We start from the raw sequence: 23890 nt of genomic DNA, 5'->3' as shown, positions 1-23890 counted from the left end.
AGCATTTTCTGCCATATGTGACAAAAAAAATAACACGGTAGAGAGCCAGTGTAGCATAGTGGTTTGAACAGTCGATCAGGAGACCAGGGTTCGATTTCGGCTGGGCCATGAAACCCACTGGCTGATCTTGGACAAGTCACTCTCTCTCAGCTCCAGGGGAAGGCAATGGCAAACCTCCTCTGAAGAAATCTTGCCAAGAAAACCGAATGATAGGGTTGCTGTAAGTTGGAAACAACTTGAAGAGGCACAACACAGACACACACAGGCTTTACATACTATTTGCTTGAGTTGTGAATGGTACTGTTTGCTGCTCTGCCTCAGGCAGCAAAATAACTTAGGCTGACTCCAAGGGGAAACTAAAAGACTGTGCAGAGACTGGAGTTTTATTTGGTTTTTCCTGAGCTTCCAGCAACTTGTGTTTGGTTGCTGCAGTGCATGGGAGAAGGATGGAAATGGCAACTTGTTGAAAAGAGTGGCTGCAGCACCCAAGAGCAATTTTTGCTGACACCAAACTAACTGCATCCATGAAGACAGCCACTATCTGTAGCCATTCCGCAGCTGACAACGAATCCCTCTTGAAGGATCGTACCATGTGGAAGCATCCTAAGCCACAACATTGCGAACCCTTCTGCCAGAAGGATATTTTGGAGACTGGCCAAAACAGTCATTTCCGAACAGTTGAGGGCAGCTTTAGACACTGCTGTTAACTCTTGGAAGAGGAAAACGTCCTTAATTAAAACACAGGCAATTGTGCTCGATCCTGCTAATTAGCTTTGGAGTATGTCTCCCCTTTCAAGGGCCTGCCTTTTCCCCCACAAGGCTGCCTGTCCCTCCATCAGAGAGAATTCAGGCTCCTTTCTCTCAGAACCCCACAGCTCTTTGGAATTACGGAAACAGAGATAACAAATAAAGATGTCATATTTTGTAGGGGATTTTAAATGCATTTAGGCCCTGTGTGGGGTAGGAAGAAGGGACATGCAATAGACTGGACCAGGAAAGGGGGAAATTGGCAAGAATGAGAAGCATAGCATGAAATTGGGAGGGGGGGTTGGGAGGGAATGAGAAGGTTTGAGAACCAGCATGGCACAGTGGTTTGAATGTTGGACTAATGACTCTGAAGACCAGGGTTCAATTCCCAGCTTGGCCATGAAACCCACTTTGGGCAAGTTACACTCTCTTAGCCTCAGAGGAAGGCAGTGGAGAACTTCCTCTGAAGAAACTTGTCAAGAAAACCCCATTTTAGGTCACCATAATTAGAGGCACACAAGACACAATGAGAAACCTGGGAGTCAGTGGGGCATTGTGGCTTAAGTGCTGGATTTTGACTCTGGAGACCAGGGTTTGAATCCCAAGGGTGACTTTGGGCAAGTCAGGATGGACAGAGGAAAAAGGGGGACAGAAAGGAGAGTGAGGAAGACGAAGAGGAAGAAAAGAAGGGGGAGCAAAGGAATGCATGCCAAAGTAAAGCTGCGTGGAAGAGAAACAGAACGTGAAATGCAAACTGCAAGAAAAGAGATTCCATCTCGACATTGGGAGGAACCTCCTGACAGTGAGAGCTGTTCCACAGTGGAATGAACTCTCTGAGATTGTGGCAGAGTCTCCTTCTTTGGAGGTCTTTAAACAGAGGCTGGATGGCCATCTGTCACAGAAAGGGGGGGGGGGGGCTTGGATGCAGAGTTCCTGCATGGCAGGATGGGGTTGGACTGGATGGCCCTTGCGGGTCTCTTCCAACTCTCCTATGGAACCGGATTATTTCTGCAGTGTGGATGCACAAAAAGAGAGTGCAGGGGGAGGCTGTGTGTGTGGAGGGGGGGCTGAGTCTGGGGGGAATGGTTCTGGAAGGAAAAGAAGTGGCGCCAGTCGGAGGAGTGTGAAGAAGACCGCGTGGCCGGAGGAGGGGGCTCCCTGAGGGAGGAGAGAGGGGGCGGTTGCAGCTCTTCCAGGACGACGAAACCAGGAGGACCCAGAAGTGAGTGGGGAAGCCCAGAGGCGCCAAGCGGAGCATCCCCTCCAGCCCCACAAGGAGAGGCCCCTGACACGAGTCCCCTCCTCCTGGAGGGCCTCCCTTTGAAGTCACGTGGCCAGCCAGCCCCCCCCTCTCCATCCTCTTTCCTCAGCAGCAGCCCCCCGAATTCCCGGGGAATGGCCTCGGCTTCATTGTGACGCAAGCAGAGGAGAAGAAGAAGCCGGCGCTCCTTCCAGGCGAGAGAGCCAGACAGAGGCAGCAGCAGCAGCAGCAGGAGGAAGGCAGGGTGAGTGCAACTCCCACCTGAGGGGCCACTCCATCCCCAGAGAGAGGGGAAGCTCAGGAGGCAGCCACAAGTGGGGCTCTGGGGAAGAAGATGGTCCTCTTTCTCGCCTCCTGGGTGTCTCCTTGGTTGCATCTACACTGGAGGGATATCCCGGGTTGAGAGCGCTTTTCAGGAGCATGGCTCCAGGCTGGGGGCATTCTGGGCATGGTAGCTTCGCTCTGGTGCCACAACAAACTACCATGCCCAGAATGCCCCCAGCCTTGAACCATGCTCCTGAAAAGCGCTCTCAACCCGGGATACCCTCCAGTGCAGCCCCAGTCTCTTGCCACGAGGCTCTTGAGGAGAAGCAGCCCCCCTGGTATGGGACTGGCACCCCATAAAGGGCGGGAAAGCCTAGCAGATAAGGGAAGGGGAGAGGAGAAGTGGGGTGGGTGGGTGTGTTGGGGTGGGTGTGTTTGTGTGAAAGAAAGACACACACACACACACACACAATGTGTCTTCCCCTATAGAGTCCATATGCAATGGCAGGGCAGAGAAGGCTCAGTCGCCTCCTGTGAAAGAAAGAGTCCGAAACTGCTACCTCCTTGGCTGCTATAAGAAATAAAGGCTCCACACTTTGTGGGGAAAAGAGAGCTTGAGGGGGGTTGGAGACATGTCTCAGGCTGGTTTTGAAAAACCCAGGTGGGAGTGCTCCCTTCTGCACACCTCCCATGCATATGCCTCTGTGTGTGTGTGTGTGTGTGTGTATACTGTATGTATGTAATGGCTGTGACATCTTCCAAGCCACTTCTCTGTTGAAGAGCCCTGTCTCAAGAGCCTCTGGAGGGTCCTTGCAGCCTCTCCTGGAATGCTTCTCTTCTTCTCTCTTTTTAACCCTTCAGTTTTTCCTCTCCATGTGCTGTTTCCCTCCTCTCTTCCTTTCTTTCCAGGTCTGCAAGGTATGAGAGCGGGGACAGAGTGTCAGCCTTTAACAGTGGCTGTTGTCAAAATGCCAGGTTGCATCTCTTTTGAACATAAAATGAGGGAGGAAATTAGTGGCAATAATAACAACAATAATAATAACCACAACCCTGAGTTTCCACAGGAAAGGCTGTCCTTCTCTGCTGACAGAGTGGAGAAAGGGGCTTCAGAAATAAAACCCTGTTGACAATTTTCAGTGTTACTTGAGCAAAAGCCTTGAACGTTACTCATGTTTCTTCCTCTCTCTCTCTCTCTCTCTCTCTCTCTCTCTCCTTTTGCCTGCCTGAGAATAGCTGGCGAGGGGGAGATGCCATAGCCCTGCTGTTGTTTTCTGCTTGCTGGGTTTTCCAAGTGAGCAATAAAAACGTAAGCAGACGGGGGCTTGACAGGTATCCATCAGAGAACCAGAAGGGGTCCAGGCTTCTGAGGAATAAAAAGCAAAGGAGGAGCCAGCCCAGCGGGGTGCTTTCTAAATGAAACTTGGACTGGCTGTGAATGGCTTTATTAGTATTTGAACCATATAACCATATATGATGTCAGATCTCGCAAGTGCCATGGTGAAATTTGTTTCAGCACTGTGTCTTCATGGAATGTGAAACCAGTACAAATCTATTGGGAAACATGCTTTCAAATGCTGCCTATATTCAGCTTACACATTTTAGAATTTAAAAGAGGAGTGGAAATAGGTCTCCTTCTGTGACTACTTGTAAAAATAAATAAATAAATAAATAAATAAATAAATAAATAAAAAGATGTTGACAGAAACCATCACCTCTAATCTGGTGCCCAGTTACATTCACTTAAAACTCAGTGTGTTCTATGTGTAACTGAATAAAGGTTTGCAACTGTATCCCAGAGAAGGGCTCCTTTCTGGATTCCACTTCAGTTGTTGCTCCTTATCTACATTGCCTGCATATTTTTGCTCATGGGAGTGTTTCCATTGGAGTAAAAACCCAAGATGCATGAAGGAATCGTAGTGAATGCTCAGATGAGTCAGAAAGGAGGTTGACACCATTATGCCATATTTTATGTAGTCCAGAAATTGAGTGTGATATATATGTCAGGCATATTCTCAAGGACACCTAGAATAGGTTAGTTGCCGCTTAACACAGTTTTATCACCCTGTTGAATTCAAAGACTATGTCAAAAGATCTAGGTCAGCTTCCCCCAACTTGTTGTCTTCTAGATGTACTGCAATATAACTACCATCATTCCTTAAGCATGGTGATTGACTATGCTGCCACAGGAGGGTGGGAATTGTAGTAAAACAATGGAGCAGGTATTTCTCATTCTTCTGGAATATCATGAAGTCAGGAGAAGTATTCTAATTTGGGTATAAGATAGTAACTATGAGCTACAAGGAGACAACTAAATTCCATATCGATTCAGAATGACTTGGAAACACTTTTCTTGACTTTCAGGGTCAAACTTTAAACTATTGTTATTTTGGAACTACAAAGATTGACCAGCAACCACAGGGGCTTTTCTCTGTTGTTATATAGCAATAGCAAGTACATTTGTATATCTCTTATCAATGCACACAAGCACTCCCTAAGCGGTTTACAATGTGTAAGATAATTGCCCCCAACAAGTTGGCTTACTTGGGTGCATCACTCATATGATATGCTTACTTTTGTTCTGTCCTTCTGCTGGTAGCACACAGTTATCTGGATGATGTTCAGTAGTTGTTGGCTCTGGAAAAAAGATGTCATAGAGTAAAGTGCTGGACCATATGATTTAGAAATTCATTCCAGTCCGATGATTCTTGGTTTCTATTTTATAATCATATGGTTGGGAATTCCAGATTCAGATCTCTATTTGGCTATGTAGCTCAGTGTGTGTGGCCTTTGGTAAGCCACTACAGCCCCACAACCACCATAGGTAGAGCCAAACTGCTGTATGGCAGCAGGATTGTTCCAGCCTTGCTCACCACTGAACAATTTTGATGTTGAAAGACCTACACCAGAACTATGGGGAGATTTTGCCCTGTGGATGTTTTGCACTATAACTCCAACAATACCTTAATTGGCCATGCTACCTGGGACTTCCACAAGTTTCCACATTATGGGGGGAGGGAGAGGCAGGAGGTTTCCCAACCTCATTTACCTCATACTTCCCATGAATGTACAATTATAATCTTCTACTCCATCTTTATACCTGATTTGGGAAGGTAAGTATCCTGTGACATCAGATTTTCTAGATGTAAAAATCTATCCAATGTATGTTGTGTAGTTTTTACTAAAAAATGTGTAGACTATCATGTGTGCTGTATATGAGCTAAGAACATGAGTTCCTACTTTACCTACTTGTCAGGATTATTTGTAATGATAAAATAATTATTTGGAAGGCAGACAAGACACCACTGTAATTAGTAGGCGTAAAGTAGCCATAAGAGTTATTTAATGTTCGAGTGTTGGATTACAACTCTGGAAATCAGGGTTTGATTGCCTTCTTGGCCACAAAGCCCACCAGATGATTTGGGCAAGTCACACGCTCTCAGCCTCGGTGGATGGCAATGGCAAACCTCCTCCGAACAAATTTTGCCAACAAAACCAAACCTCACAATAGGTTTCATAAGTCGGAAATGACTTGAAAGCACACAACAGCAACAACAACAACAACAACTGTCTTAATTAAATGTAGGGTAGATTGGAGTCTTAATAATGTCACCCACAACTTCAGGGGTACATTTGCTTGCCCATCTGCTAATGTGACATATGAAATTCTCTGTCAGTACTGGCACTCTGCAATCTACACTGGACAAACAGGGCAATCTCTGTCCAAGAGTTACTTACACTAACTGTAATAATAGTATTGGCAGTTAAAAACCAATATTCTGTCTTTATGTACAAGGCATAAGAGACGGGGAGAAATAAAATCTTCCCATAGTTCAAAGAAATTCACCTTATATTTTAATTATTGCACTGATGCTGAGGTACATATTCACATATTGGCCAGTGTGCATGCTTGTTTACAGTTAGACACATATTCAGTAGATCCATGAGGTAGGTACAGCGTGTGAGACCTTTTACTACATGGAGCGAGCCATAAAGTGAGGCTCTAGGTCTTGTGCCAGTCATTCCCAGTAGCAGCAATGGCATAGGCACTTAGGAATATAGGGGCTCATCAGAGTGCCTTGAAAGGGTGGCCTGTAACTGTCCGTTTTTATGCTGCAAGGAGGCTGCACCAGCGAGGCCTCCATCAGGACTAAAAAACCCACTGAAAGTGGGGGGTTTTTAGTCCATGTGCCGGGAACCATTGTGCCATTGGAGCATTCATGCGCACCAATGATGCACGCACAGCGCGGCAATGTTTGGACCCTGTGCCGTGTCTGCGTTGTCATGGCACCCCCTATGTGGACAGGGCCGAGCTATGATGGCAGCGGCGGTGCATGGTAGGGCTCAGGAGCATACAAACGCCCTGCACTCCGGAGCCCTAAAATCGACCCCAGACCTCGACTTTCCGGCAGTCTGTACCGGGCCATAGACATGATAGGATAGCAATTATGAATCTTAGGCCTGTTGATTGGAACCACTACCATATAGCTTTGCATTCCTGCACTATGAGGAGATTGGACAAGATTGCCTTGGGGTTTATTCATGATTCTAAATTTTATAGAGCCATGACATAATAATCAATCCATGGGTCCTTTCTCACTAGACAGTTATAGCACTATGATTCCAGTTTAACTATGATGACTCCATCCTGCAGAATCCTGGGTTTTGTAGATTGGTTGGGCACTAGAGTTCTCTGGCTGAGAATTCTATGTACACTAAACTGCAAAGCCCAGGATTCCATAGGATGGAACCATGGCATTTAAAACTGGAATACAGTACTGTACTATAATTGTCTAGTCTTATGCTATACAATACAATAATTTGTAACAACATGCCATGTTTGTTTTTAAAAAATCAACTATTTTGACAGGGAGCATACACCATCAAAAAGGGTGGTCTTGGGGGTCTAGAGGGGTTGAGGACTAGAAAAACAGACTTGATGGGATGCATGTAGACTCATAGCCAGATTTTGCCCATTCCTGTTCTAGATGGAAGACAGACTGCATTGAGTTTTCAGAAAACAGTCTTTTATAGCAAAATTAGCAAAAACACTTTTATCAGAAGTCCATAAATATGTCTTCTTGCTCACCGCTGGTGCAACTTGCCCAAAGCTTGAGGAAGGTCAGAGGCCTTCCCAGTATCTGTGATAAGTTCAGAAAGTCTCAGAAAGTGGTGAAATGTGTGGTTACATTTGGAAAGTCCGTGCAACAAGCTTGTTGCTGCAGTTGTGCTGTGGCTCTTCAGATATTTGGAATATCCCCATTACCAATTCAGTGTGATGTCATAGTCAATACCTCACTTTTCTCCTTTAGGGAGGAGGAGTGTTGGTGGCAAGTACTAATTTTTTCTGGCTATCAAGGCAGGACAATATTTGCAGGCCCCTGAGTATCACAAGGAATTACATGCAGGTTATGTGTTTAAAGGGAAATAATCCTGTTTTATTCATGGTTCTGGCTTTCTGGGAGTTCTGTGACAACTTTCCATGACAGGTTCTAAGCAATGGGAAGTTACACCATTACTTTCTAGAATAGGAATTTGAATTTTTCTAATGCTTGTTATTTCCAGATTATGGATCAGTAAATAGCTGAACATCCTTTCTTTAGCTAAAGTGAAATTCTAGTTCACGTTCTCATTTTGGTTGGATAACTAATTTCATAGCCATTCTCCATCCTTCAGGTGAGTGTAATTCTACTTATTTGTCTGATTTTATGTCCCACTTTGATAGCTAGATTTCTAGCCTTTCTCCAACTTTCAGGTGAATGTAATTCTATTTATTTCTTTGATTTATGCCCCATTTTCCTCCCAGAACTGGGAGCCATGGTAGCTCACAATATGATGAGAAATCCATTAATTAGAATTCAATAGCAATAGCAGCTTCATACCACACTAAGCAGTCTCTAAGTGGTTTGCAACTGTAAGCTAATTGCCCCCAACAAGCTGGGTACGTATTTTAGTGACCTAGGAAAGAAGCAAGGCTGAGTCAACCCTGAGCCCCTGGCTGGGATTGAACTCACAACCTCGTGCTTTGTGAGTGAGAGACTGTGGTACCAACATTTAACCACTGTGCTACCAGGGCAGTTGGTAATACTCAAGCTGCACCAAATCTAAAGGATGGTTTCTATTAACTTAATATTCTGCTTTTACGCATGATCAGCTGGTGGGTGAGAAAGAAGCTGGCATCTGCCTTTAGTACTATCAATAAGGGGTAATTCTCATATTATACAGGGGCCACTTATTTTTTTCTTTTATTTCATCTCACTGAAGTAATACAGCTCTATGTACAGCGTAACATCTGACTTGAAACCTTACAGAGTCCAGTTGCAGCCAACTGAATGGCAACAAAGCTAGTCTAATCAGGAAAGTTTCTCTAATCAGGAAAGTGGTTGCAGATGAATCCTAAAGATTCCTGGCTTACACACAGTACGTCTAACATGAATAAACCATGGGCTTGATAAAAGAAGAAAGAAAAAGATGTAAGCAGATAAAAGTAATGTGTGAATCCATTTTTAGTAAGAAATAGTTAAGCTCTATATTAACTGAATTAGATCACAGTGTTTGAATGGGGATGGGAACATCTGTCAATCTCATTTTCATTATGTTTCTTGGAATTTCACAGACATTCACATCCTGTCCCAGTTCCATATTGGGTTGCAAGTTTTTTTTTCTTTATTGCACTCAAATGCATGTATGTCTTTGTGTGTATTTTATTTTTAGAAGGTATTGGTTTTTATTTGTGTACATATTTTCATAATTTCCCTCTTTGCCTGAAGCATGTTGTCCACATTTTTTCACACTTTAGTTCTGCTAATTTTTGAGATTTATGTATGGTTTTATGCTCATTTTTTTCTTTACTGAAACATACTGCAAACCTCAGAAAATTATGATTTTCAAAGGCAAGATGAGATTCATTCCATTGCCAGTTTCAGAAGGTGTGAAATTGATATTTTTATTAGGAAATTTAAACCCAACTAATTTCTTTTCCATCCCTAATATGGAATAAGTGCTCAGACGATATCCTTCATGGATATTCCTTGTTTTTCTAATTTATCCACATCAGTAGTCATTACATTACAATTTCACTATTGACCCCCCTTTCCATGTGCATTTTCTCCACTGAGAATAGCATGTGCTTACACACCTCAGTAATAAAGCCTCTAACAAAGAAGCACCTTTTTACAAAGGACGTTATCACACGGGAAGAACTTCTCTTAATTTCGAATGAAAAGACAGTGGAGCCAGAATGCATTCACATGAATTCGCTAGTTCAGCAAATTTACGTGAATGCAAATTGCATTCGAACTGACTTCCCATTGCCCAAAAATAGCTTGCCATTGCCTGAAATTGCATGTGATCACCTCTCATGCAATAACGTGAAACCCCATGATTGTGTTCGGACTGACTTCCCATTGCCCAAAATTGCGTATGGTAGTCTATCATGCAATAACGTTAAACCGCAGGATTGCCATTGAATTATACTTCCAATTTCCCTTGTCTGATAACGTCCAAATACTTTTTACAGAGACTTTATTTCCCCAACCCTTCCTTTCTTACTTGTCCTTTGTCTATGTGAAGTTTTTTGGCAGCACCAATACTGAAGTAATAGAGAAGTGGGGGTGGAGAAACACAGACTTTCAGGATCAGGCTGCAGCAGTTGTCTCTAGTAAACACTCTAATAAAATACGGAGGTGGGAAGGAATATTTTATATTCCTCTTTTAATCGATTCTATTGTAACTGTATGTGCCAGCCTACAATAGGTAAGGTAAACAGCAGATGTCTCCTCTACTGAGGCATGTATGACTTGCAGAACAGAATGAACAGATGAGAGCAGATATGCTTAGCTCCCCAGCAGCTTGCCTGCAGAGCTGTGTGTTTTGGCTATCAATATAGAAATAATAAAAAAAGGAGAGGCTGGTAAAAAAAAACAAACTAGATGCGTTTTGGGAAAAGCCTTCAAATTAACTCTAGAAAGCACAGAATACTTTGTTTTACTTATGCAAGACTTATGTAACCTGTTTGTTTCATTTCATATGTTTATATTGTTAATTTGGGATTTATATATGGAAACAGATTGAACTGTTTTTCTTTGTTGGGGTGCAGTAACCTCTCCTTGGTCTTTCCACATTTCTATCTCAGGTACCAAATTGTCTGTTAAAGAAGTCATGCTTGGGAACACTTCAGTTTCATTTACTGAGTTATGGCTGTATTGCCCTTCTCCCAACAAGTGCTGTAATTGCTTACATGCAATCTATACCTGCAACAATTGTGATCCAGTTTGTCAAAGAGAAGAGGGAAAGGGGATGGTGAGAGCACCATGAGAGTCTAGGATTATCCACCAGTCAGCCGTTGGAGTCATTTGGTTGCTAGGTGAAATAAAAATATTCAAGTGAATAGTTTAATGAGCAAAATAACACAAATCCAATGTTTATATGTTGAGAAAACAAGGCTTCAGTAGTAAAAAGAAGAAGGATAATCCAACAGTCAGAAGGAATTAAGATTTCTGATAAAACCAGTGGCATGAAAGCTTACACTGTTTTAGTGAGATGCAAGGTTTGCATGAAAAAGCAAAAAGCAAACAAACAAAAACCTAAAGAGTGATGTGGGGTCCTCTTGTGGAGTGTGGTCCCTCTTTGTTCAAATATCAGTAGCAGACTGCTTGTCTGAACACACCTAACATGGAATACATTCATATCCCTTTCTAAGATTCATTCATTCATTCATTCTTCTTGCAGAAAGCCCTTCTGCTATTTTGTTGGGAAGGGGAGTCATCCATTCATCCATGACTGTGCTTCCAGTTTATCTCCCATGACCAATTGTTCCCAGAAGGAAATTAATGCCCATCAAGTGACAGACATGAAGACAAAAAGTAACTGCATGGGAATCCTTATTATTCTACTTTTGATGTGTGTTTTGTGTTAGGCTTTGTAAGGTTCTAGCTCTTTGATGTTAACTTTGGCTTAAAACAGTTGATTAATAGTTTTAATGATGTTTTAGAATGAGCCAACATTTTCAGCTTTTATCCAGTCCTACCTTGTGTAAGATATGTAAGCTGAAATACTTGGATTTCAGCCATTTTGGATGGAAAAATCTAAGAGAACAATCTTGCCAGAGTTAATCATTTTAAATCCCATTGATTTCAGTGAGAAAAAGCTTGATATGTGATAACTTCTGTATGAGTCAGTTAAACTTAGGCCAATGTAGATGTTTCAGATCTTTCAGCACAGAGCATAAAATGGAGCATGAAGAGATTCACTATTCCAACATGCCCACATTTATAGGTGCTGTTTCTTGATAGCGAAACAGACACAAATCTACTGAGTAAAGTGATGGGCAGCTCATGCTGAGCAGTGTGGGAGGTGAGTACTGTAGTTCAGAAAGAGATCTGACAAATCTTTGTTATTAAAAATGTTTTGAATTTGACATGAATGATGTACCTGATCTTACAAACCAAATGCTATTTTGAACCTATTCTTCAACCCAGAATGTCCCATGTGGGGGCCTCCCTTTGGCAGGAATATACCACTTCCCAATGTGTGGTGGTGATAGAATTATGATCTTAATACCTGTTCTGTTTACAAAGATTTACTGATTAATGGTGACAAAGAAGCCCTGTGTACTGGAGAAGTACAAATGATATAATGTTTATTAGTAGTTCAGCCAGTTGCTCACCTCTCAAAAATAGTATTGTAATTTCATTTATGCATCAGTGTTAAATTTCTGACAACATATGGATAAAATTACCAAACGCCAATCAGTTTGCATCATAGGTTGCTACAGATATTTTTGTGGTGTGCACAAATACCACTTTCTTGTTTTGATGAAAATGGTAATAAGTTGTTTCGAACATTTCTTTGAATGTAGTGTGAAGAGTATGATGACCATTTTTACATTACACTTGACAGTTTTTAATTTCAAGCAATGAAATAATAATTGTAAGTTTACTGGTTATATCCCCTAAAGCTGACATTGATATGTGGTGTTTTTGTATGCATGCTGGGCTGCTAGCATCTGTTAAACAATAAGGGTTCTACTACTTTTAAAATGAAACACAAGTGAATTACTTGTACATTTAAAATTCATAGACTGAAACATAGTTCTGTGTTTTTTTTAAGTCATGAATGTTATGCCTTAAACATTCTTCAAAACCTTTAAGGTGACTTTGGGTTGTATAACAGTACTGTTGCTTCTAGCAATCATGTGCTCAACTTCTCAGCCTACTCAATTTCTTTTGATGTAATTAAAACACTCTTTTGATGTAGCAAACTTCTAATATGGAAGTGAAGCTTGCAGTTGAGAACTGATGACAACAGTAGCCACAGAATTCTGGCCTGAGACATTTGGAATTTTTTAAAAGTATGATTTAGAGACTGTGGAGGCTTTCATTAAATTATACTGTGTTATCCATGCCAGGCTGTTTTAGGCTTTGGGTAACACTTGTGTAGGATAATATGATGTTTTTGGACAGATGTCACTTGAAGTTTCTTTTTGTTCTATATATTTTCTTCCCATTAAACATTATGCTTAGATAGATTACAATGGCCCCTATTGGGTTAAGCTTAATTCAGAGACCCATTCACAGAACATGCTGGTGTGTCTATTTGAGTGTGTGGCTTTTGAGTTTAATGCCAGCATCTTTAAAGGGTCTCAAACCTTTATACAGCAAAGCTAGGATTGACCTCTGCCTAAGATCTCATATAGATCCAATAGTATAAACTAGAACAGTGGTTCCCAAACTTTTTAATGTCCCACATCCCTTGAAAACATTTGATTAATGTTCTGACCCCCTACAAAATACCACATTTGAAGATGTAGGCCCGTTCTGCACGGGCAAAAAGTACGTGCTCGCCACGTACTAGGGTTAGAAAGGGGCATCCGTTCCAGACACCCCTAACCCTAGTACGCGCTGAGCATGTACAAAATGGTGGCGCCCATTCTACATGGGCGCTGCCATCTTGACGTAATGGACACTTAGCGTCTGCACGTCTCGGCGCCATTATGATGCCGCAAGTGCGCCATTGGCGCTTTGCGACATCATAATGGCGCCGCAAAAAGAAGCTACTTTTTGCGGCTTTTTGCTGCGTGGAGCAGCCACGTGGTTTAGCTGCTGCGGCTGCTCTGCGCAGCAAACACCAGCGCCAGCAGACCGCCCTTTTGGGCAGCCTGGAAAGCACCGTAGTCTAATTTCTCATTTTTGAATCACAAATTGAGCTTACAAAATTAGCTTTTAACTTTTAAAATGCAAATTTAAATTAAGCAATTATTGAGAAAAAAAGTTGTAAACAGTTGCATCCCCTGAAATTCCATCTTGCACCCCCTGGGGGTGTGGGTACCCCAGGTTAGGAATGCCTGAGCTAGAGAAACAAATTACATTGACAGTAGAGGTATACCTCAGTTAAGAAAGTAGATGTGTTCCTGGATATTATTTCTTTTACAGAAACTTTGGTTCCAGAGGCAAAAATAACATGCAAGGTATAGGGTAGATTTCTACACCACAGAAAAGAAAACGTGTGTGTTGGTGAAATGGAGCTGGTGAGACTTATCTGCTCTCCCCATTTCTCTGTGCTGTTTGCATATGCTCAGTTACGGATTCCAGACGTAGTTGCTGTTTTCTTTGCCTGTTGTAAGAAGATGTGTGTAGCTGTAGTTGGATTGGTTACAGTAGAATCCTGCTATTTCCCCACTCAAGCTTTATTGCATTGTTTACTGCAGACTTCCTTCTGAAATGCAACAGCAGAAGTGTGTTTATCCAGCCTCATTTACCATCCTCCCAATGCTGATGCTGACAAGGGAGCAGTATTTTGGGAGGAGTGTTTTAGAGAGGAGTATTTTGAATTCTCAGTGAGAGAGTTCCAGTGCCTCATTAAACTACAAACTCCAGGATTCCAGAGGATACAGCCATTGCCATTGGAAAAGTAGTGCTATGATTCTGTAGTGTGTGTGAATAGACCCCAGGGCTGTATAGTGGCCTCTCTGAGAATACTAGTGTGAGGAGAATATTGATGAGGTTTTTGGAGCAATGCAGCTTGTCACTTGTTTCATTGATCTTTGTCCTTTCTGGCCTATTAATAATAATAAAAAATGTGTGAGTAGGATAGTGCTTTATTGGATCCTGGGGTGGGGGGTGGGAAGATGATATATGCCTCCTTCAGAAAGGATATGCCCTTGCTTTCTAAAACAGAGATAGTAATTAAACTACTTCTAAAAATGCTCTCTATGGATCACAGAAACTATTGGTCAGTCTGTTTTCTCCCATTTTTGAGCAATATACACAATCACTGATGATTGCTTAACTGCAGGTGCTTTGCAATATTGAGACTATCTGGTACCATTTTGACCAGAGTTTGACACAGAGGGCACCATGGATTCCCTGTGCCAGGATGAAGAGGATAACATGGCCCTACCAGTTCTCCTAAATATCTCAGTAGTTTTGATAACATCAACCATGGTGTCCTTCCGGACTGTCATTCATGGATATTGAAGAAGACAGAGTGTAGTGATTTCAGTGCAACACATAGAAAGCATCACAAAATGTGTTGCAGACTCTGCCTCATGATGTTTGTGCTAAGGTGGATTGCAAGGCTGTCTTGTGTCCCAGATGTTGTTTACTGTCTACATGAAACTGTCAGGAGAGGGTTTTTGTTGTTGTTGTTTTTGGAGAACTGGGTTATAGCTGTCACCAATGAAATTGCTGAACAGGTGCCTGGATCCAATAATGGATTAAGTGGGGGCTTATAAATTGATGTTCAAACAAGTGATCTGGCTGATCGGGATTGGTAATGTGAAGTCAAAGACTTTCATGGTTGGCATCCATAGTTTTTTGTGGGTTTTTCGGGCTATATGGCCATGTTCTCTTCTATGGCCACATAGCCTGAAAAACCCACAAAAAACTAAGGATTGGTAATGTTTTGCTTAATTTGTATATGACTACAGTCAGTAAGCATGATATTTCAGCTGCCCTCTTACTTTGGATATCGTCATAGGAAAACAGTTGTACCCCAGGCAACCTTTTGGAAAGCAGAGATTTCTTCGCTCTTATGCTTTAGGAATGATTCTGCCTGTGTAGAGATATATATTGTGTTCTAGTAAATGGGAAGCTACCTTGGATCTTTTATATATGCATCTCATTTCCTATGGAGCCCCTGGATCAGCTCATATTCAGCTCATTACTGAATATAAAACTTCCCATGCTAAGAGAAGTATCACTTCACAAATGATACTACATTTTTAAAATGTTATGAGTCACATTTATAATCCTGATGCAACATGAAAGTGGGATCCCAATGAGAATTACTTTTAAAATGGCTCAAGATGTCCAAGATTAATTTGTCAATGTGATGAAACTACTAATGGGATTTTTAGAAATGCTGTTTGTGTTAGATATTTTTACATCCTTGGAAAGTTGGGAAATTAAAATTAAAATAACTATACTTTGCTGCCAAAATTGGAGGAATAACAATAAGGGGAAGCTTGATAAATTACATTCCTTTTGGTATAAATTCATAAACAGATTTAGGGCTGAAATACCAGGAGAATATGCTGCAGAAGCTGTATTCAAATCAATAGGAAATGTACGAGGGTGCAATAAGAACTGCAGAATGACTCTCATTCCAGTGAAATGAGTGGAATTTATATGCCTCAAAATCTCTTTAAGATTAGGTCCCATGGTTGTAAAACACAAAAAGTGCTTGAGTAGACAGCATTGCATTGAAGGATTAGGCCAAACATAAGCAAATGTGCATTAGAAGGCCCTCATACTTCAAGCACAGTATAAACTCAGTGCAATGACATCTTTCTTTGGTATCCATAATATATACTGAAATTAATTAGTGTTGTGTAATCAGAAGTCAACAAAGAAACAAGCATTCTCAGTGAACAATTAGGTTTTAAGTAGTTATTAGCCTATTGTTCATATGTACAAAATTGTAATTTTCATGTGTAAAGACCAGGTCAGAAGAATAGATTACTGGACTTAATGAGAAGTTTCTGTGAGTGCTTTATGATCCATTCCCTCCAACTGTCTCAGTTAAGCAGGGACAGACCCAATTTCCCACATTTTCAACTCCTTTTAAAATGTTCCATTTTTTTCTCTCTCCTCCTTCTTTCCCCTTTGTCTTTAGTATACATCCATGGGTACAAACTTAAGTTGAAAGTGCAAAAGTAGTTTTCACCCAAGGGGTGTGTGTGAGGAAGAGAAGGCAGAATTGTGTCTTTCCCTGTATACTCAGGCAAAAGCAAACTGCCACAAACTTTCTTAGCTTGTGTTATTTGCCATCTTGATCACACTGTGATGTTGCTTGGCCACACATCTCCCCATTTTTATCTTTGAAATGTTGGAAGGTATGTAATCCTCCACGTAGTCCCACTTCTTCTGTCTTTTTTCTTACTAGAGAAAATCCAGTGAAGAGACCAGCAAGAAATAGCTGCACAATGCATTTTGATTTGTGGTGCTAGGATCTCTGTGTTTGAGAACACCCAGGGACAAGTTGCCTTCAACTCAAGAGCCTCTGCAAATGATCTCAAGGAATAAAGTTGAGGCTAATTAAGATAAAGTATCCAGAGAGAACAATGTTGGCTAGGAGAAAAGGCAGACTTAAAAGACAGAATGCCAATTATATCTGAAGGGACAAGCCAAAGTCCTTCAAGATCACAAAAGAAGGCATAAGAACAAAATATGGGCAGAGGCAAGGTCTGCTGGAGGCAAAAAAATATATATTAACTGCATCTGTTCTCCTGTGGACTTGAAGAAGCTTCTTATCCCGAGTTCCTTACTCCTAAATCTCAGGCTAAATCCCAAACTGTCTTAGGGATAGCCACTCATAGTTCCATATCATTTTACAGTAAAGATGTGAGAGTCTAGATTATCTGCCACATTATTATGCAATGTGATCCATGGATGACTATGTCTTAAGATATGGCCACACACAAAGTAAGTTTTTATTATGCTATCACACTTTCAGCAATGCTCTGTTATGCTAAATGTGCAATTGCCTTACAATTAATGTGTGTTACACTTGGAGATGTTGTCATCTTCCCATACAGTGGGGAAATGATATTTCTAACTTACTTGGAAATGGAAGAATTCAGTGCCATTACTTAGTATATTTCACACTCAGTATAGCTCATGTTTAATACCCCCCTCCTCTCTTCAACAACCATTTTGGGTTTGGTGGGGCTGTTGGCTGGGCAGGAAAGGAAAGGAAAGGAAGACAACTCAGTTTCCCACCTGGCCAGCAGAGTTACCAGACCCAGACTATATCCCCTTCCCACCAGTAGCCTCTGGTGGGGGTGAACTGTTCCTGATGCTCTGCAGCCTTTTCTGGGTCTGGTGGAGCTACTGACCATGAAGAAAAGGGAGGTGACTCTCTTTATCATCTGGCAGCAGACCTGTCAGACCCAGAAGGCAGCCCCTTTACATCAGCACATGGGGTTACACCCCTCTGAGATGTCACACAGTGTGGCTCACATCCACCTAGAAGCTCCTCCACTTGTCGAAAACTGGCATTGAGATGGGGGGGATCTGCATGAATAATTATCCCTTGCACAGTGGCAGAGAATAATGAGAATTCTGAATATTTGATATAGTTTTCCAATGTAAAAAAAATTAATATAGTGTGAACTAAACCAGAACCTATGCCTCATCAGTGACAATTGTTTCTTCCTTTCAATCCAACTGCAAGAGGGCACAGTCTCTAGCACAGAAACGGAATGGGAGAGGTTAGTTTTTCTTGTTTTTTTCTTCTTTCCCCCTTAAGTTCCCCTGAAGTTCACCTTGGCAATTCCCTTCCTGAGTTGAAGATCTGGCTTGGTAGATAAACATGGATCTCAAATTTTGGGGCTGTGAGAGTAGGTGGAGAAACGTAATACTTCACCCCTGATGTTTTTCACATCCACAATTTTGGATTTCTGTTTATGAACAGGGTTGCCATGTCCCGATTCTAGGTGGAACAATCCCGGGTTTTGTCCTCCTGTCCTCCAGCCTGCTGCCCTTGTCCTCCAGCCCACTAATCTCCATCTTCTTCGGTCCTCCTCCTCGGCCCTACGAAGCACGGCTGTACGTCCCTCCCCTTCCTGGCCTTGCAGCCAATTAGAAAGGCTTCCAGCTGGAGGAAGGGGTGGGACTTCTGGCTGCAAAGGCCACTGAGGCCTGTAGTTTCAGGATGCCCCACCCCTTCTCGGCCTCGCAACCAATCAGAGAGGCTTCTGGGGGGTGGGACTTCCAGTCGCAAAGGCCGCTGGGGCTTGTAGTCGCGGGGGGTTCCCTCTGGCGCCTAAAACCCCCCGGGGGCCTTTGGCCCGGGGGGCCCCCCCCCCCCCGGGAAGCCTCTCTGATTTTTGCAAGGCTGGGAAGGTGCGGGGCATCCACCCCGTCCCAGTTTGGAGGCAGAGGGATATAGCAAGCCTATTTATGAAGTAAATGAGACATGAACTTCAGCAGAACAGACTTTTCAGAGGACTCAAAAACTGGGAGATTTTATTTGGAATTCTGTAATGTTCTCTATGGACCTATTCCCACTATGAAATAGAGCGAATTGCTGATTGGTGTAAATAACCATCGTTCCCATTTGAAACTGGTTCCTGTTGCAATGTGACCAAATCCTGATGAAGCGAGACAAAGACAAAAAAACCAGTTTTTCCAGAGAGTAGTTTCTAGGCGGTTTGTTTCAGAAGAATCGATTCTGAAGTGAGTTCAACAGATCAGAATCACAGCATTCTGGAGGAGTGAGACTAATGGCAGAGGGGTGTTTACCTCCTTTTGTCCCCAGCTGGCTCCTTCTCCCTCTGTCCCCAGCTTCCTCCTCACCCAGAGCTGATCTGAAGCAGTACAACTAGTGGGGATGACAACCATGCCAAAAAAAAAAAAAAAAAAGCAATTACTGGGGTAAGAAAAAGATCTGCTTTCATAGTGGGAATGAGGGACCTTTTGGAATTGGTTTCCAACATGGAGCAAGGGCGAATCGGGAATTGGTTTAAACTGCAAGTGGGGATAAGCCCTACATGGGGCTGCCTTTGAAGACTTTGGAAACCTACTGCTGAGAAAGCAGCAACTGTTCAGGGGACTTCCCCTGGCTATCAGTCTGTATTCTAGGCATAATTCAAACTGACTGGTTTGATCTGTGAATCTCAAATAGTATGAGCCCAGTTTGCCTTGTCCCATATGAGCCTGCCTAAGTTTTAAGAGCTTTAAGAAAGACCCTTCTCTTCTGAGGCTACATTTTGTGAGAATTTGAAACAAAACCTTTACAGTGGCTGCTTCCAGGTACCGAACCTCCGTTCTGAGGGGCACTATTGTGGTTTCTTTTTAGGTGGCTGCCAGCAGACAAAAACATTCATTATTGAGGAAGACTTTTGCCTTCCCAGTGACTTGTTTATTGTTGTTAAGATTTGTTGAGTTGGACACTGTTTCCATCGCTTTTACCTGTGCAAGGTTTCATGCTGTTTTGACTATTAATTTGCATTTGATTTTTACTTTATTAGCTGGTTTGAGCTCCTTTTGGTAGAAAATGATGATGCATACTTTACTATTAAATACTAAGAAGCATAAATTCAGTGGCCTTATGTGTGCATGCCATTTCATGGATTTTTTTAAAAAATCTATTTAAATTTTAAAACCGTTTAAAATCAATTTGTATGCTTGTTAAATTTATGCCCCACTTCTTCTACAGTGATGTCCTCCTCATCACTTCATCCTCTCAGCAACCATGAGAGTCAGGGCTGTTGAAAGAGAGTGAAGGGACCAAAGTCACATAGAGAACTTGATGGTTCAGCGGTGGCAAAATTCTGGATAGTTTTAATGACTACACTACACTGGGATAATGAATCAGTCATTTCAGCAGCTATTTTAAAATAACATTTATGATACTGCCTTCATGCTGTTTTACCATATACAAGCAGCAAGATAGCTCCACTCCTAGATTTAACTTTATGTAAAAGCACATTTACATAAATGTTCCAGATGCCATTCAAATATGTTATGTGACAATTGGAATCATAAATTTAAAAAGTAAGCACTCAGATGCAATGTGGACTGTGATTTTATGAAATAACATATTATTTAAATGAAAGAACTAGACTAGAGTTTGCCATGTGTTGAAGCACCTAAGTGTCTTTCTCCACCAATCAGATAGATTTGGGAGGAAATTTGATAAATGACTACTGGGAAGAAAACAAATGAAGGAGCTGGAAAGAAGTGATGTGGGAAGTTTCAACTGCTGTTATCCCTAGAAGTATTGGAAAAGTGTTGGTTCGGGGCCAGAGGGGAAGTGATGCCCAGCCATCTTAAAATTTTCCTCTGAACTGTGGAGTGAACTGAGGACATGGCTTGTGTCTGAGCTCTGCCCTCGTTTAGCCAGAATTTTGTGGCAGCCTGAAGGCAGGAAGCATGCACAGTCCACTTCCCTTATCTAGAGTGGAGAGGACATATTGTTCAGCTCTGATGAGGTTATTGTTCAACAAAATGTCTTTCTAGATGTCTTGGAGTTTCTACTGATATTGTAGAACTTCCATCTGGTTTGTTAGTTTCCCTTTTTTGCTTTCAAATTGATTGAAATGGGCCACCTAACGTTACTGTTGAAGGAAGAGGAGGGGGAGAGGGAGGAGATGACAATAATGGTGATGGTGATGGATGTTTTCCCCAAAGAAGCTGTGGTAACCAGGCCTATCTAGAGTATTTTGCTGCCTAAAACAAAGGACAGGGGTCCTTCCATTCTACAGGTTAAAGCTAAGTGAGTTGAATATTACTTCTTCACAGATAATGGGATCCTCCTCTACATCTGAGGGCAGCAGGCCAAATCCGGGAATACAGCATTGGCTGTGTCACACACATAGCTCTGTTATTCTAAATTGAGCCAGGGGCTTAGGCATGATGACTGGGCAGTACCACTGTAACCTCTCCTTCCCCCAGCATCTATCAGTACCACTGGGCAGTACCACTGTAACCTCTCCTTTCCCCCTCAGCTAGTTGCCATACTCGACCTAATGGTAGGGCCACCCTTGAAGGCCTCATCCCAAATCCACTTGTTTAGGAATAAGACCTGGTGGAAATGATCAGTATATACTTGCTGAACAGATAGGTCTCTACTGTCCATTCTGATAGCACAAATCACCTCAGGGATTTGTTTGGCCTCTGAGGGAGAGAGAAGGCTGGCCCAGTACCATCAGGGGCTAGCCTGTAGACAGAGGCTCCTCCCTCCCCAACTGTCATCGTTCGGCCTCTGAGGGAGAGAGAAGGCTGGCCCAGTACCATCAGGGGCTAGCCTGAAGAAAGAGGCTCCTCCCTCCCTAACTGCCCGCCCGCCCGCTTTCCACCTGGGCAGGAGCGGCCCAGAGGACTCTGTTTTGCCGCTGGAGCGGCGTTGCTCAAGGGGGAGGGTCCATGGGAGCGGCCTCTTTAAACTGGCTCCCCGGCTTCCCTGCAGAGCTCTCCGCTCACACCCCTATACCATCAGGGAGGAGTGCCAAGGACAATTGCCTGGTGCCACCATTGTGGACTTTCTGGAGGGAGGGAGATTGAGGAGAGGGGTGTAGCTAGTATTGTCAGGAGTTTGTTGGACATGGTTTGTAATTGGCTTGGTGAGGGAGAGGGAGGTGCGGCTGTGTTAAGAGGGGCTCCCATTGGAGTAGTGTGGGGCAAGGGGAGATATAGCGGTAGGAGAGTGGAGTTGTATCGTAAGGGAAGGCGGGATTTTGATTTTTAATCTGTGATCTGTATTGTATTATATCTGTAATCTGTACTGTATCGTATTTTCATTTTGTTTTGTAAACCGCCGTGATCATAGGAACGGTGGTATATAAATAAAATTTCAATCAATCAATCAATCAAAAGGGAGAAGTGGGTTCCTGATGAAGTGTGCTGCATGTACAGATGATTGATCGTGCTTTAATCCTGTATGACATGGACAAGGAATCTAAACTCTACAGTTCTATGTTCAACAAATATTAGGCGCTATAGGCTATATTTTGGAGGAAGGAGCCAAAACCACCTCAGAGTACACTTTGCCTTAAAAAGTCCTATGAAAATCATGAGGTTGCCATAATTTGACAGGTGATGTGAAGGTGTACGCATACACATGTTCAGTATAACATTTTACAGGCATCTCCTTTTTCTGATCACTGATCTTCCTTGCTAGACTTAACACCATGGTTATTTTGTGCATTTGAAAGGGTTTCTGCAAAATCATAGGGCTATACCAATTTGTCAGTTGCCTGTGCCTGAGCTTGCATGATGACACTATCTCACTGCTCTGACATGTATAGGCTTCCTGTTCCTCAACATTGGGATACTCAGGACAAGAGTGAGTAGACTTTGTGAGAAGAGCTAGCAGCACCATTTCATTGTGCCATGATCACATGGAGAGCCCTTCAGAAAATTAATACACGAAGCATCTCATTTCCATTTGTTCAACAGTTTGAGATATTATTGTTATACATATATATGAAAAGTATCAAGTATTTTAAATATTCAATAGATAAGGTCTGAAAGAAATTACAGCAGTTACACATACTTTTTACATAATTAGGAGTAATATGAAACAAAGAACATCTTTAGTTTTTTGTGGGTTTTTCGGGCTATGTGGCCATGTTTTAGAAGAGTTTATTCCTGACGTTTTGCCAGCATCTGTGCTTTTTATAGTACCCCACAAAGGTGAAAGTTTACCGTTAGTAAACTGGGAAAAGTTAAACATTGCTCCAGAGGTGATATTCCAGTGGACCACTGTGACGATCACAGCACTTTCCTATTGGGGCTGCCACCAAAACTATGTTACACAACCCTTTCTTATGGTGGTCTTTCTCCTATAGTAGCATGTGTTTGTGTTATTCACTCAAGCCAAGCAGGTTTTAAAACAAAGATAAAAGTTTATTGAAATAACAGAAGTATATTAAATATCTTTTATGTTCAAGTGTTATTGTATCTTTACTTAGCAAAGTGGTTACAGATTTTCCCTATCCTTCCTCTTACTATTAACCCAAAGCAAACCACTCAGGCTATGCAATCCCTCAGGATGATAACAACCCCAAACCCTCTTCCTAGAGCTTGATTAACTCCGAGTCTCTTAACTTTAGACTCTTTCTAGATATAGTCCCTCTCTGGACTTATTAAAATAGGTCAGGTTATAAGCCTCTCACTCTAGACTCAAACCTCAGTCCCCCTCTGGAAGTCCTAGAACTGTGTCCACTCCCTGGACTCAACAGAACCCTATCTGAAGTTTTTAACCGTCACCCTTCCAACTGTCAACATTCCAACTGCCAAAACCAACGGACACATGGAATGTTCAAAAAATCCCAGCCCACTTTCTATTGGCTGATCTCTAGCTGTCATTTGATTGTTCAGCCAGGTGTTCCGTATGCCACAACCACATCCATCCTTCTCATCTGAGACACAGGGTGGCTCAGCTTGAAGATGCCAGCCACAGATGCTGGCGAAACGTCAAGAACAAAATCTACTAGAACATGGCCACATAGCCCAAAAACCCCACAAAAAACTATGGATGCTGGCCATGAAAGCCTTCAACCTCACAAAGAACATCTTTGTATTATTAAATTAAGGATATACTTGCTGGCAGCCAGTTTTAAATCAATTAAGATAAATAATTAAAGTGACTACTACTGAGAGGAATAGCTAATGC

General features: G+C 42.3%; 1 protein-coding gene across 2 annotated transcripts in view; it reads left to right on the top strand.

The window, feature by feature from the left end:
* The first annotated feature begins 1988 nt into the window (after positions 1-1988).
* LOC121923412 (synuclein alpha interacting protein) overlaps positions 1989-23890 on the top strand; it is a 134170-nt gene continuing 112268 nt past the window's right edge. For both annotated transcript variants that reach the window (XM_042453820.1, XM_042453819.1), the window contains exon 1: positions 1989-2252. The gene's annotated coding sequence lies outside the window, so the exon portion shown is untranslated. The remainder of the gene's footprint in view (positions 2253-23890) is intronic.

The sequence above is a fragment of the Sceloporus undulatus genome, chromosome 2, assembly GCF_019175285.1.
Source record: "Sceloporus undulatus isolate JIND9_A2432 ecotype Alabama chromosome 2, SceUnd_v1.1, whole genome shotgun sequence".
Lineage (NCBI taxonomy): Eukaryota > Metazoa > Chordata > Lepidosauria > Squamata > Phrynosomatidae > Sceloporus > Sceloporus undulatus.
Note: the sequence above shows the minus strand (reverse complement) of the source record. Positions and strands in the feature narration are given on the sequence as shown.